The sequence below is a fragment of the Arachis stenosperma genome, chromosome 6 (genome assembly GCF_014773155.1).
Source record: "Arachis stenosperma cultivar V10309 chromosome 6, arast.V10309.gnm1.PFL2, whole genome shotgun sequence".
Taxonomy (NCBI): Eukaryota; Viridiplantae; Streptophyta; class Magnoliopsida; order Fabales; family Fabaceae; genus Arachis; species Arachis stenosperma.
Window position 1 is genome coordinate 97140996 of NC_080382.1, and position 13707 is coordinate 97154702.

General features: G+C 38.1%; 1 non-coding gene across 1 annotated transcript; it reads left to right on the forward strand.

The window, feature by feature from the left end:
- Positions 1-397: 397 nt before the first annotated feature.
- Positions 398-505, forward strand: LOC130938344 (small nucleolar RNA R71). Its single transcript, XR_009069513.1, has one exon. It is a non-coding gene; the product is annotated as a small nucleolar RNA R71 (small nucleolar RNA).
- Positions 506-13707: the final 13202 nt, after the last annotated feature.

A 13707-nucleotide genomic window follows, 5' to 3' on the forward strand; every position in this document is an offset into this window, starting at 1 on the left:
AGGGTTCTCCCATGTAGTTCACCTCTTCTATTGAAGGGTTCTCAGGATTATAAGCTTCTTCTTCAGATGAAGCGTCCTTAGTACTGCCTGGTGCATTTTGCATTCCAGACAAACTTTGAGAAATCAAATTGACTTGCTGAGTCAATATTTTATTCTGAGCCAATATGGCATTCAGAGTATCAATCTCAAGAACTCCTTTCTTCTGATTTGTCCCATTGTTCACAGGATTCCTTTCAGAAGTGTACATGAATTGGTTATTTGCAACCATTTCAATTAGTTCTTGAGCTTCTGTAGGCGTCTTCTTCAGATGAAGAGATCCTCCAGCAGAGCTATCCAATGACATCTTGGATAGTTCAGAGAGACCATCATAGAAAATACCTATGATGCTCCATTCAGAAAGCATATCAGAGGGACACTTTCTGATCAATTGTTTGTATCTTTCCCAAGCTTCATAGAGGGATTCTCCTTCCTTCTGTCTGAAGGTTTGGACTTCCACTCTAAGCTTACTCAATTTTTGAAGTGGAAAGAACTTTACCAAGAAGGCATTGACTAGCTTTTCCCAAGAGTTCAGGCTTTCTTTAAGTTGTGAGTCCAACCATATCCTAGCTCTGCCTCTTACAGCAAAAGGGAATAGCATAAGTCTGTAGACCTCAGGGTCAACCCCATTAGTCTTAACAGTGTCACAGATTTGCAAGAACTCAGCTAAAAACTGATGAGGATCTTCCAATGGAAGTCCATGAAACTTGCAATTCTGTTGCATTAGAGAAACTAATTGAGGCTTAAGCTCAAAGTTGTTTGCTCCAATAGCAGGGATAGAGATGCTTCTCCCATAGAAGTCGGGAATAGGTGCAGTAATGTCACCCAGCACCTTCCTTGCATTGTCGGCATTGTTGTTGTTTTCGGCTGCCATGGGTTCTTCTTCTTTGAAGATTTCTGTTAGGTCCTCTACAGAGAGTTGTGCCTTAGCTTCTCTTAGCTTTCGCTTCAAGGTCCTTAAGGTCCAGGGTCAGCCTCAACAAGAATGCTTTTGTCTTTACTCCTGCTCATATGAAAGAGAAGAAAACAAGAAAGTATGGAATCCTCTATGTCATAGTATAGAGATTCCTTGAGGTGTCAGAGGAAAATAAAAATAGAAGGAGAGGTAAAAGAATTCGAACTTATCAAAAGAGATGGAGTTCGAATTGTTCCTTGAGGAATAGTGTTAGTCCATAAATAGAAGGATGTGAGAAGAGGGGAAGAAATTTTCAAAAATTAAGTAAAAGATTTTAAAAACATTTTGAAAAACACTAATTGATTTTTGAAAACCAAGAGTGGAAAAGAAATCAATTGATTTTGAAAAAGATTTTGAAATTAGCAATCAAAAAGATATGATTAAAAACTATTTTGAAAAAGATGTGATTAAGAAGATATGATTTGAAAAACAATTTTAAAAAGATTTGATTTTGAAAAATTATTGACTTGGCTAACAAGAAAAGATATGATTCAAACATTAAACCTTTCTCAACAGAAAAGGCAACATACTTGAAATGTTGAATCAAATCATTAATTGATAGCAAGTATTTTTGAAAAAGGAAAGAAATTGATTTTGAAAAAGATTTGATTGAAAAGATATGATTTGAAAAAGATTTGATTTTAAAAAATTGAAAAAAAATTTGAATTAAAAACAAAATCTTCCCTCTTGTGCCATCCTGGCGTTAAACGCCCAGAATGGTGCACATTCTGGCGTTTAACGCCCAAAGCACTACCCTTTTGGGCGTTAAACGCCCAGCCAGGCACCCTGGCTGGCGTTTAAACGCCAGTTTGCCTTCCTCACTGGGCGTTTTGAACGCCCAGCTTTTTCTGTGTAATTCCTCTGCTGAATGTTCTGAATCTTCGATTCTCTGTATTATTGACTTGAAAAGACACATATTAAAAATATTTTTGGATTTTTAGTAATGAGGAATAATCACAATGCAACTAAAATCAAATAACAATGCATGCAAGACACCAAACTTAGCAGTTTGTATACTACTGACACTAACAAAATGAGAATGCATATGAGAAATAACAAAACTCTCAAGTAAAGAGAATTCAAAGATCAAAACAAGGAAATCATCAAGAACAACTTAAAGATTAATGAAGACACATGAATGAATGCAAGAAGAACAGAAACATGCAATTGACACCAAACTTAACATGAGACACTAGACTCAAACAAGAAACATACAATATTTTTGGTTTTTATGATTTTGTAATTTTTTTTGGTTTTTTCAAAAAATTAAGTGGAAAAGAAAATAAAGGTATCAAAATTCTTAATGAGAATTCCAGGAATCATGCAATGTTAATCTAAAGCTTTAGTCTAAAGGAATTAGACATGGCTAGCCAAGCTTCAGCAGGACATTGCATTCAAGAGCTAAATTGATGATAATCAATCAGCTTTGGTGATGATAAGAACATCACCTTGAAACACTAGAATTCATTCTTAAGAACTCTGAAGATTAATACCTAACCTAAGCAATAAGATGAACCGTCAATTGTCCATACTCGAAACAATCCCCGGCAACGGCGCCAAAAATTTGGTGCACGAAATTGTGATCACTACTTTTCACAACTCAAATAATCCCCGGTAATGAATCCAAAAACTTGGTTCTTAATACCATGGTATAAACACAACTTCGCACAACTAACCAGCAAGTGCACTGGGTCGTCCAAGTAATAAACCTTACGCGAGTAAGGATCGATCCCACGGAGATTGTTGGTATGAAGCAAGCTATGGTCATCTTGTAAATCTCAGTCAGGCAGATTCAAATGGTTATAGATGATTTATGAATAAAACATAAAGATAAAGATAGAGATACTTATGTAATTCATTGGTGAGAACTTCAGATAAGCGAATGGAGATGCTTTGTCCCTTCCGTCTCTCTGCTTTCCTATTGTCTTCATCCAATCCTTCTTACTCCTTTCCATGGCAAGCTGTATGTTGGGCATCACCGTTGTCAGTGGATACAATCCCGTCCTCTCAGTGAAAATGTTCAACACACCCTGTCACGGCGCGACTAATCATCTGTCGGTCCTCAATCAGGTTGGAGTAGAATCCATTGATTCTTTTGCGTCTGTCACTAACGCCCAGCCTTCAGGAGTTTGAAACTCGTCACAGTCATTCAATCATTGAATCCTACTCAGAATACCACAGACAAGGTTTAGACTTTTCGGATTCTCTTGAATGCCGCCATCAATTCTAGCTTATACCACGAAGATTTTGATTAAAGAATCCAAGAGATAAACATTCAAGCCTTGTTTGCTTGTAGAACGGGAGTGGTTGTCAGGCATGCGTTCATAAGTGAGAATGATGATGAGCGTCACATAATCATCACATTCATCAAGATCTTGAGTGCGAATGAATATCTTGGAATAAGAACAAGCTGAATTGAATAGAAGAACAATAGTAATTGCATTAATACTCGAGGTACAGCAGAGCTCCACACCTTAATCTATGGTGTGTAGAAACTCCACCGTTGAAAATACATAAGAACAAGGTCTAGGCATGGCCGAATGGCCAGCCTCCCAATAATCTAAGAACTAGACGTCCCAAAGATGAAAATACAATAGCAAAAGGTCCTACTTATAGAGAACAAGTAGCTTAAGGTTTACAAAGATGAGTAAATGACATAAAAATCCACTTCTGGGCCCACTTGGTGTGTGCTTGGGCTGAGCATTGAAGCATTTTCGTGTAGAGACTCTTCTTGGAGTTAAACGCCAGCTTTTGTGCCAGTTTGGGCGTTTAACTCCCATTCTTGTGCCAGTTCCGGCGTTTAACGCCGGGCAGTTTTGAGCTGATTTGGAACGCCGGTTTGGGCCATCAAATCTTAGGCAAAGTATAGACTATTATACATTGCTGGAAATCCCAGAATGTCTACTTTCCAACGCCGTTGAGAGCGCGTCAATTGGACTTCTGTAGCTCCAGAAAATCCACGTCGAGTGCAAGGAGGTCAGAATCCAACAGCATCTGCAGTCCTTTTGAGCCTCTGAATCAGATTTTTGCTCAGGTCCCTCAATTTCAGCCACAAAATACCTGAAATCACAGAAAAACACACAAACTCATAGTAAAGTCCAGAAAAGTGAATTTTAACTAAAAACTAATAAAAATATACTAAAAACTAACTAAAACATACTAAAAACATACTAAAAACAATGCTAAAAAGCGTACAAATTATCCGCTCATCACCTAACTAATCCTATCAAACGCTATTGTTGCTTGATCCATCAATCCTCGTGGGATCGACCCTTACTCACGTAAGGTATTACTTGGTAGGACCCGGTGTACTTGCCGGTTAGTTTATGGGTTGTAAAATACCGCATCACGCACACGTCGTTGTGCAAATCTCCAAATCACGCGCACGCGTCGCTCCTTGCTGGTTATCAACTTTAGTTCTTGTGCTTCTTCCATTTGTGCAAGCTTCTTCTCCATCCTCTAAGCCATTCTTGCCCTATATAGCCTGAAAACACTTAACGCACGGATCACGCATCGAATGGTATAAAGGGGATTAAAAATACACAATTTAAAGGCCTAGGAAGCAAGTTTTCAATCATAGAATAAAATTGGGAAGGAGTTGTAAAATCATGCAAATTGTATGAATAAGTGTGAGAATAGTGGATAAAATCCGCTCAATTAAGCACAACATGTACCACAAAATAGTGGTGCATCAAATCTCCCCACACTTAAATATTAGCATGTCCTCATGCTAAGCTCAAGAGAAGCTATAAGAGTGAAGAGGAATGGTAGAGAGTATGAGATGCAACCTATCTATATGAATGCAACTACATGCAAAATGTTTCTACCCACTTGGTTAAAAGTAAACAAATCCTTCAAGAAGAAATATGAACTTGATCTCACTAATTCAAATCAAAAAAATAAAGTACAAATAAACTTGCAGAAGAAAATAGCTGATGAAAGTCGGGAACAAAGAATCGAGCATCGAACTCTCACTGGAAGTGTATACACTCTAATCGCTCAGGTGTTTAAGGTTCGATTCTCTCAATTTTCTACTAACCTTGCTTTCTAAGACTTGCTCTTCTTCTACCAATCAACAGAAATTTAATGCACAAATACACAAATCAAGAGGTCTTTTAAGGGTTGTAATGGGGTCAAGGTCAAGGTAGGATTGTATTTGGTCAAGTGGACTAAAATCTGAATCCTTAATTAGCCTAAACTTTTCACCTAACTTAGGACAATCCATGTAATCATAATATAAAGCCTAACTACCCATTAACTATATTTTGCCACATATTTATGCATCCCAGTTTTAGTACAACTCATATGCATTGCTTTCACCATTTACTTTGGGGCATTTTGTCCCCTTTTTTTATTTGCTCTTTTTCTTTTCTTTTCCTTCTTTTCTTTTTTTCTTTTATTTTGTTTTTCTCAATGCATATGATTAAGGTATTTCATGCATAAACATGTCCTCAACATTCTTTTTCATATTTTCACAAGAATATACAACACCCAATTCTCAAACCAAACGTTTCCAAATCCAATGTCCCCACACTTAATTCATGAACACTCTCACCAGTCTAAGCTAACCAAGGATTCAAATTAAAGACATTATTGCTTTCTACTTAGAGTTAGTGATGTGCTAAAGTAAAGAACAAATGGGGTAAAATAGGCTCAAATTTGATTTGCAAAGGATAATGAAAAGGTTAAGGACATATGGGTATGTAAGCTAAGTGAAACAAGGCCTCAATCACATAAGTGCATGCATACATCAAACAATGGAAATATAGAATCAAGAAAGATATATATCACAATTTTAGAGAGAACAACACACACCAAAACAAAATCTTGGCTGATAAAATGCAACCAATCAATTCGGCTCAAAATCTCACTAGTTTTGTGTGTTCGAGCTCAAAAACCATGTTCCAAATTACAATCTTCAGACAAGTTTAACATAGAATTTTGATTTGAATTAGTGAAATCCTATAAAAAAAGGTTTCTTGAAAAAGAAATTATTACTTCAACCAAGCAGTTGGTAAAATATGCACAAAATCAACAAACATGCAAGTGCAACAACTAATTTAACAAAGAAAACTAAACATTGGTGTTAAGACAGGAAGTAGTTACCCGCGGAAGTCGGTATCGACCTTCCCACACTTAAAGATTGCACCGTCCTCGGTGCATGCTGAAATGTGCAAGTGGATGGGGGTTGTGAGCTACAACTGTGGCGCTTTCTTTAAAGAATGTGCATATGGACTTGTTTGTCTCCCCATTCAGAAGCTCTGCCGTTCCCCTTCTTGGTGGCCAACCTGAAAGAAAAGAAAAGAAAGAAGAATAGCCCACAAACAAAGATATGGAAATAAATAAAATATGGGTGGGTTAATACCAATTAATAATGAGGTTCTCAACTACATGGTAGCTACAACATGCAAGTGAGAAAGCAATAGAAGTAAAGGGCATATTAATATTGCAAAAGTTGCAACAATGAGGGAGAGAGTGGGTCAGGAGAGACATTATAGGGATATATCAATGCAAATAGAATACAAGTATCATAAAAATTAGCATTGACTTATAATGAATAACACCCAACAGTTTAAAATAAGTCACGAAGTACCAAAATAATTCAAGAAAAGATACAACAGTTGAATAAGAACATTTAACACCAAAGGAAAAATAAGAAACTGAGAAAAGAAAATAAAAGTATGCACAAGATTAAATGCAATGAATGCAGGTATGTAAGTGTGAATAGTAAAAGAAAATGAAAGAGAATAAGGAGGATAGGTGAAAGGAGAAGGAAGTGAGAAAGGAAGAAGAAAGAAGTAGGAAGTAAGAAGTAAGAAGAGGGGAAGAAGAGGGAAGAAAGAAGGAAGAAGGAGGATTGAATGAGAGTTAGGATTTGGGAGGAAGAAATAGTGAGACAGACAGCGCGCTGATTAGGTTATGCGGCACACGCGATGCGCACGCGTACCGCACGCATATGCGTGAGTGACCATGAAATGAGATCGACGCGCACGCGTCAAGGACGCGCACGCATCAAGGACGCGTACGCGTGGATGGTTGTGTACCTCTCGCACAGTTCCAGTGCCAGACTATACAACTTTCTGTGCAAATACGCATTTACGCCGATTTCCATGGTCACGCGTGCGCGTCCTAAACACGTACGAGTGGGAAGCCAAAACTGCAAGGGACGCGCATGCGTGACGTACGCGTGCACGTGAATTCGCTTGTGCGTAAAGCACGGTTCTAGCACCCCTCCCGCATAACTTTCTGTTCAATCCAATATATTGCGCATTCACATATGACGCGTGCACATCTAGGACGCTTGCGTGTCGAATGCATTTTTTTTTTGTGCAGAATGCAGGGGATGATGTAGAATTTATGAATTAACACTGATAAAAATAAAATAGAATAAAACTAAGAAGGAAAAGGGATGATCATACAATGGTGGGTTGTCTCCTACTGAGCACTTTTAGTTAAAGTCCTTAAGTTGGACATTTGGGGAGCTCCTTGTCATGGTGGCTTGTGCTTGAACTCATCCTGAAACTTCCACCAATGCTTGGACTTCCAATAAACGTCATCATTCTCAAGTGAACTTGCCAAGCCTTGAGGGAGTTCTTCACAAGCTTTGAGCTCCCAAAGTCGATCCTCTTGTATGCTGGGATCCCAAATCCAATTTCTACACCCGTCTTGAAGTGGATCATCATTGTTCCTACCGGTGGCAAGTAGTCTGAATTCTCAATGCAATACCAAACGCTTCTCTTAGACCAAACCAATTGTTCACTAGTCCCACCCTTGCATCTAGCTCTTGAAACATCGACCTTGATGAGTCTTGATTTGCAACTCCAACCACTAAACATCCTTCTCTTACACTTAATGCCACAAAGCTTCCTAAGTTGACCATCGGTTTCAAGAATACCATACTCAAGTGGGACTGTAAAGCGAATAGAAATAAGTCTTACCCACTCAAATGATGTAGCAGACAAAAATCTAGGTAGAGAAGTCTCCAACGATCTTGACAATGCGTATCAACTCCCGTCCATCCTTTCCGAAAAACTCCTGCTTCCACATCATTCTCAAACTCAATCAGAGAAGGGTCTTCATATTCAAGGAGTTCATTTGTGGATGTAGATTCATCACTAGGAGGACTTGATTCATGATCCTCATCACCAAGGGAACTTGCTTCTTGATCTATCCCATCTAAATCTTCATAGGGAATATGCCATGGAGGTTGTGCACTAGCCTTCTTGACATCAATTTCAACCTTCTTGGAGGAATACTCTACAACTCTAGATTCACATGGAGGTTCAGCATCTCCTAAGTCTTCAACCACTTCTTCCTCTTCAACTATTATGGCTTCCTCCACTTGTTCCAATACAAAGCCACATTCCTCACTTTTCACCAGAGTTTCTAGTGTCTCCTTCATGCTATACTCTTCATTAGATTCTTCATATGTAGCTATGGGAATTTCTTGAGTGTCCAGTCGTTGGGAGGCTAATCGACTTATTAACTCGCCCAAGGCGGCCGCAAAATTTAGCACATTCTCCTGGAACTCTTGTGTCGTCCCTAGCATCTCTCTTTCCTCTAAAAGAAGAACATTTCTAGTGTCATCCATGGGAGATCAGGATGGATAAGAGGGTTCATTATTTGGGAGGGAAGGTTCATAATATGAGGGTGGTCCATTATAATAAGGATGTGGCGGTTCAACACTCTCCATATTGTCCACTTGTTGTGCAACACACTTTAATTCCTTGTTCTCCAGTTGAGATTCTTTAGCTATGGAAGCTTCTTGTGCCTTTCGGCTTACCACTTGCTCCAATTGATGAACGGTTACTTAAAATTGATCCAATGTGTCTTTGAGACGATCCCGTGACTCTTGTTCCTCTTGGATAATGTAATTGGGATCATATGGCTCTTGGATTGATGGATATGGACATGGTGTATATGGAGGTGGTGGTTCTTGGGAATAATTGGGTTGAAATTAGGGTGGCTTGATGAACGGATTTTTGACGGTTTAGAATTTCACAAATGAAATCTCGTTGAAGTATAGTCTCTAAACCAACAATAATCCTTTCATGCAAAAACTTGTTTGTCACAAGTACAAACCCCTAAAATCTATAAACCGAAGTATTTAAACCTCGGGTCGTTCTCCCTAGGATTTACAATAAAGTGTCTTGTTATTGGTTGTGAGTCATTTTTGGGGTTTTGATAAGAAGCATGAAAGATAAATGGCAAGAAAGTAAACTAAGGCCTAAAAAGGTCTTGGCAAGGGTTGGTGGTCAAGGATCTCTATCCTAATCACTAACCACAATATGAGAATTGGCAAAGATTAATCTCATTAAATCATCCTCTAACTAGTAGTAAAGGAAAGTCAAATGAGCTATATCAATCCTAGTCCATAAGTCCTAACTCTCTACTAATTGAATTAGTGAGAACTAGAGTCAATGGATCCCAATCATCAATTACTTGGACATTAGCAACTCAAGAGTTCCTAAGTTACCTTTCCAAGCCAAGAGTATAAAATTCTACTCTAAAATCCAACTAAGCATTTTATCAAACACTTGGAAGGCACAAAAGAAAAGCATAGTAAATTGACAACAAGAATGAAATCTAACAACAATTATTAAAAGGAATTAACAACAACAATCAAATGAAACACATTTATTATGATTTACCTTGAATTGAATTGAAAGAGAAAGGAAGGAACAAAAGTAGATCTACAACAAAATGCAAGAACAACATAAAGGAAATTACAACAAAAGAATGGAAGAAGAATGAATGTAACAACAAGGAATTGAGAAGATAGAAGTAGAAGAAGATGAATTAAAATCTAGATCTAAGAACTAAACATAATCCTAATCCTAATCCTAGAGAGAAGTGAGAGCTTCTCTCTCTAGAAACTAACTCTAACTACTAAACTAAGCTAAACTATGACTAATGATCAAAAGTATGTTGATTCCTCTTCAATACTTGGCTTAAATAGCATCAGAAATGAGTTGGATTGGGCCCACAAGGCTTCTAAAATCGCTGGCCACATGTTGCATTAAGTGGGTCGTGTGCCACCATCAGTGCGTCCGCGTACCGTGCGCGTGCGCGCCCCTATGCGTGATGCAACTATGGCAAATCTTATATTGTTTCGAAGCCCCGGATGTTAGCTTTCCAACCCAACTAGAACCGCATCAGTTGGACCTCTGTAGCTCAAGTTATGATCAATTAAGTACGAAGAGGTCAGCTTGACAGCTTTTTGGTTCCATCATTTCTTCATGAGTTCTCCAACTTTACATGCTTTTTCTTCATTCCCTTGATCCAATCTTTGCCTCCTAAATCTGAAATCACTTAACAAACATATCAAGGCATCTAATAGAATCAAGGTGAATTAAATTTAGCTATTTTGAGTCCTAAAAAGCATGTTTTCACTCTTAAGCACAATTAAAAGAGAATATACAAAACCATGCTATTTCATTGCATAAATGTGGGTAAAAGGTTATAAAATCCCCTAAATCAAGCATAATATAAGCTCTACAAATGGGGTTTATCATGGCTCCCTATATGGTTCATAAGGTGGTTGGTATGGTGGATATGGGTTAGGATCATATGGAGGTGCTTGGTAGTAACGGGCTTGTGAGTATGGTGGTTCAAAGCTATGTTGAGGAGGGGGTTCATAGGCATATGATGGTGCTTGTAGTTAACTACAAGGGGGTCCACCATATCTATCGTTTTGGTACACACCCTGGAATAGCTCTTGACCATAGTAATTTGGTGGAGGTTGGTTGTCACGAAGAGGTCCACCATAACTATTGACATGGTATGCATCATAGAATGGTTGTTGGTCATAGTGCATTGGAGGGGTTTGTTGCCAAGAGGGTTGATCAAATCCTTGTGCCTCCTCCCATCGTTGATTGTCCCAACCGTGATGCATGTTCGCATTATAGCTTCCATCCCTACAACATAATTTGAACTAAACTCGTAGCCAAAGGAGTGAGAATTCATAGTAGATAATAAAAACAAAAACTAATAAAAATAAGCAAATAAGTCCTAAAACTAACAAAAACTAACAAGCAAGCAAAAAGCAAATATTTACAATAACCAATAATAAGGCACATGTTTGCAATTCCCCGGCAACGGCGCCATTTTGATAAACGAATTTTTGTGTGGTCTAGAATTTCACAAATAAGTTGTCATTGAAAGTATAGCTTCTAAACTAACAAGAATCCTTTCATACAAAAGATTGTTTGTCACAGGTAACAAAACCCCTAAAAAGTAATAACCGAAGTATTCAAACCTCGGGTCGTCTCTCAAGGAACTGCAGGGAAGTTCTTATTATTGGTTGTGAGTTTTCTGTGAAATTTTGGAATTGAAGAATGAAAAAATAAATGATAATAAATAAAAGCAATGAAAATTAACGAGAGGTTTATATAATTAAAATAAAAAGCTTTGATTAGGAGAAGATTAATCGGAAGTTCTATCCTTGTTGGATTTCCCAAGATTAATAGTAATAGGTTGTTGTTTATACTTAGTTAACCCTCAACGAATGAAGGAAAGTCAAGTAGTTAAGTTAACTCTAATTCACAAATCCTAATCCTCTGCCTCGGGAAGGATTAGCGTTAGTGACTAGAGAGTCAGCCAACAATTTCCAATTACAATTTAACTCTTGAGTCTTCCAACTCAAGGGTCTCCAAATATTAATCTAACTCTAAAGTCAAGTTGAGAGCCTACTCCATTGACATGGATGTCAATTTCGCATACATGTAAAGGGAATAGAAAGAAGACATAATAATCAAATTAATTGGAAGCAAGCAAACAGATAATGAAATTAAATGGAAAATTATTCTTTGCATTAATAAATCCCAAAATCAGAAATATTCATATGTAACTCGTGAATAAGATAAATGGAAATTAAAAGAGTAAGGAAATGGTAAACAAACTAGAATAATAAAGACTTCATGGAGGTAGTAATATCCAACTCGAGAGCATAAAACTAGGAATCCTAAAACCTAGAGAGAGGAGAGAGCCTCTCTCTCTCTAGAAACTACACCTAAAGCCTAAACTGCGAATAATGAGAAGTGCTTGAATGAATTCCCCATGATTCACCCACTCTGTAGCTTCTATTCTGTGTTTTTGGGCTTGGAACTGGGCCAAAATGCAGCCCAGAAATTGCCTCTAGTGTTTTCTACGTTGTCTGCAAGTGGCGCATATCACACGTACGCGTCAGTCACGCATATGCGTCGATGGTCTTCTTCGCATGTCATGCGTACGCGTCAGGTACGCGCACGCATCGCTGTTCAAATCTCCAAATCACGCGCACGCGTCGCTCTTCGCTGGTTATCTCCTTTAGTTCTTGTGCTCCTTCCATTTGTGCAAGCTTCCTCTCCATCCTCTAATCCATTTCTATCCTATATAGGCTGAAAACACTTAACGCACGGATCACGGCATCGAATGGTATAAAGAGGGATTAAAAATACACAATTTAAAGGCCTAGGAAGCAAGTTTTCAATCATAGAACAAAATTGGGAAGGAGTTGTAAAATCATGTAAATTGTATGAATAAGTGTGAGAATAGTGGATAAAATCCGCTCAATTAAGCACAAGATGTACCACGAAATAGTGGTGCATCAAGTATTGAAGATTGAGATAGAGATTGGTTATGATGATTATCGGTAATGGTGGAATGATAATTGATTAATGTGTTAGTTGAGAAAGGAATATAGTGTTATGTAATTGATAATTGGGATTGATGATTGCATAAGGTGAAGTGGTGAATTGAGGTATGAAAAGTGTGAGATCTGATGTGTTTTGGAGTTTGATGAGATTGTGGTTTGGTTTTCTTGGGAAATTGGAAGGTTAAGAACTTGTAAGTTTTTGGTAAAAATGAGTTTTGGGCTAACTTGAACAGATCATAACTTGAGTCTCAAAGCTTAAAATTGAATGAAACTTGTTTTAAATTAAAGATGGCTTTTAGAGCTTTAAATTACTATAAATTTTATAGAAAATAGATTTTTGTGGAGGGAGTTATGACCATTCAAAGTTTGGTGTCAAAATCTGAATTCTGCAATGTTGCAGAATTTTATGATTTTTGGTTTGTGTGCGCATGCACAGCGCTGTGCACACGCACACCCTGTGTATTTTTGAAACTGTGCACACGCACACATGGGGATGGGGCTACTGTTGGGAGCTCTAGCACGCTCTGTCTGCACACACACCCAACGAAGTATTGCAAGCTGTGCGCACACACACGTTGGCAGGTGCACTCTGTTGAGGGCATTCGCACGCATTGTGCGAGCGAACAGAATTGGAAAATTTTACTCCTGTGCGTATGCACACCTCTATGTGTATGCACACATCTTGAAAATCCTCCTGGGCGTGCGCCCGCACACCCCTGTGCATACGCACACTGTCCTGTTTTTTAATAAAAATCTTGTTTTTAACTGTTTCACCTTCCCAGCAAGCTTGTAAACTTCTATGGCACCTATCTAAGACTTTTTGGCTTATTTTTGGATGTTAAAACTTAGAAAAGGCCTTGCGTGGAATTATTTCTATATTTTCGGTAAAATTTAGAGAACGAAAGGTTAAGTTTCTGGTGTACTGAGGATGGATTTGGTTGAGTGAGAAGGAAAAATAGTATATTGGTGGTTACTGTCAATGAATTAAGAAAGTGATGAGCTAATAGGTTCTGGATGAGTGGTGAAAGCGGTAAACTAATGAGTTCAGAATGAAATGATTTTTGAAAACCACCAAATTACT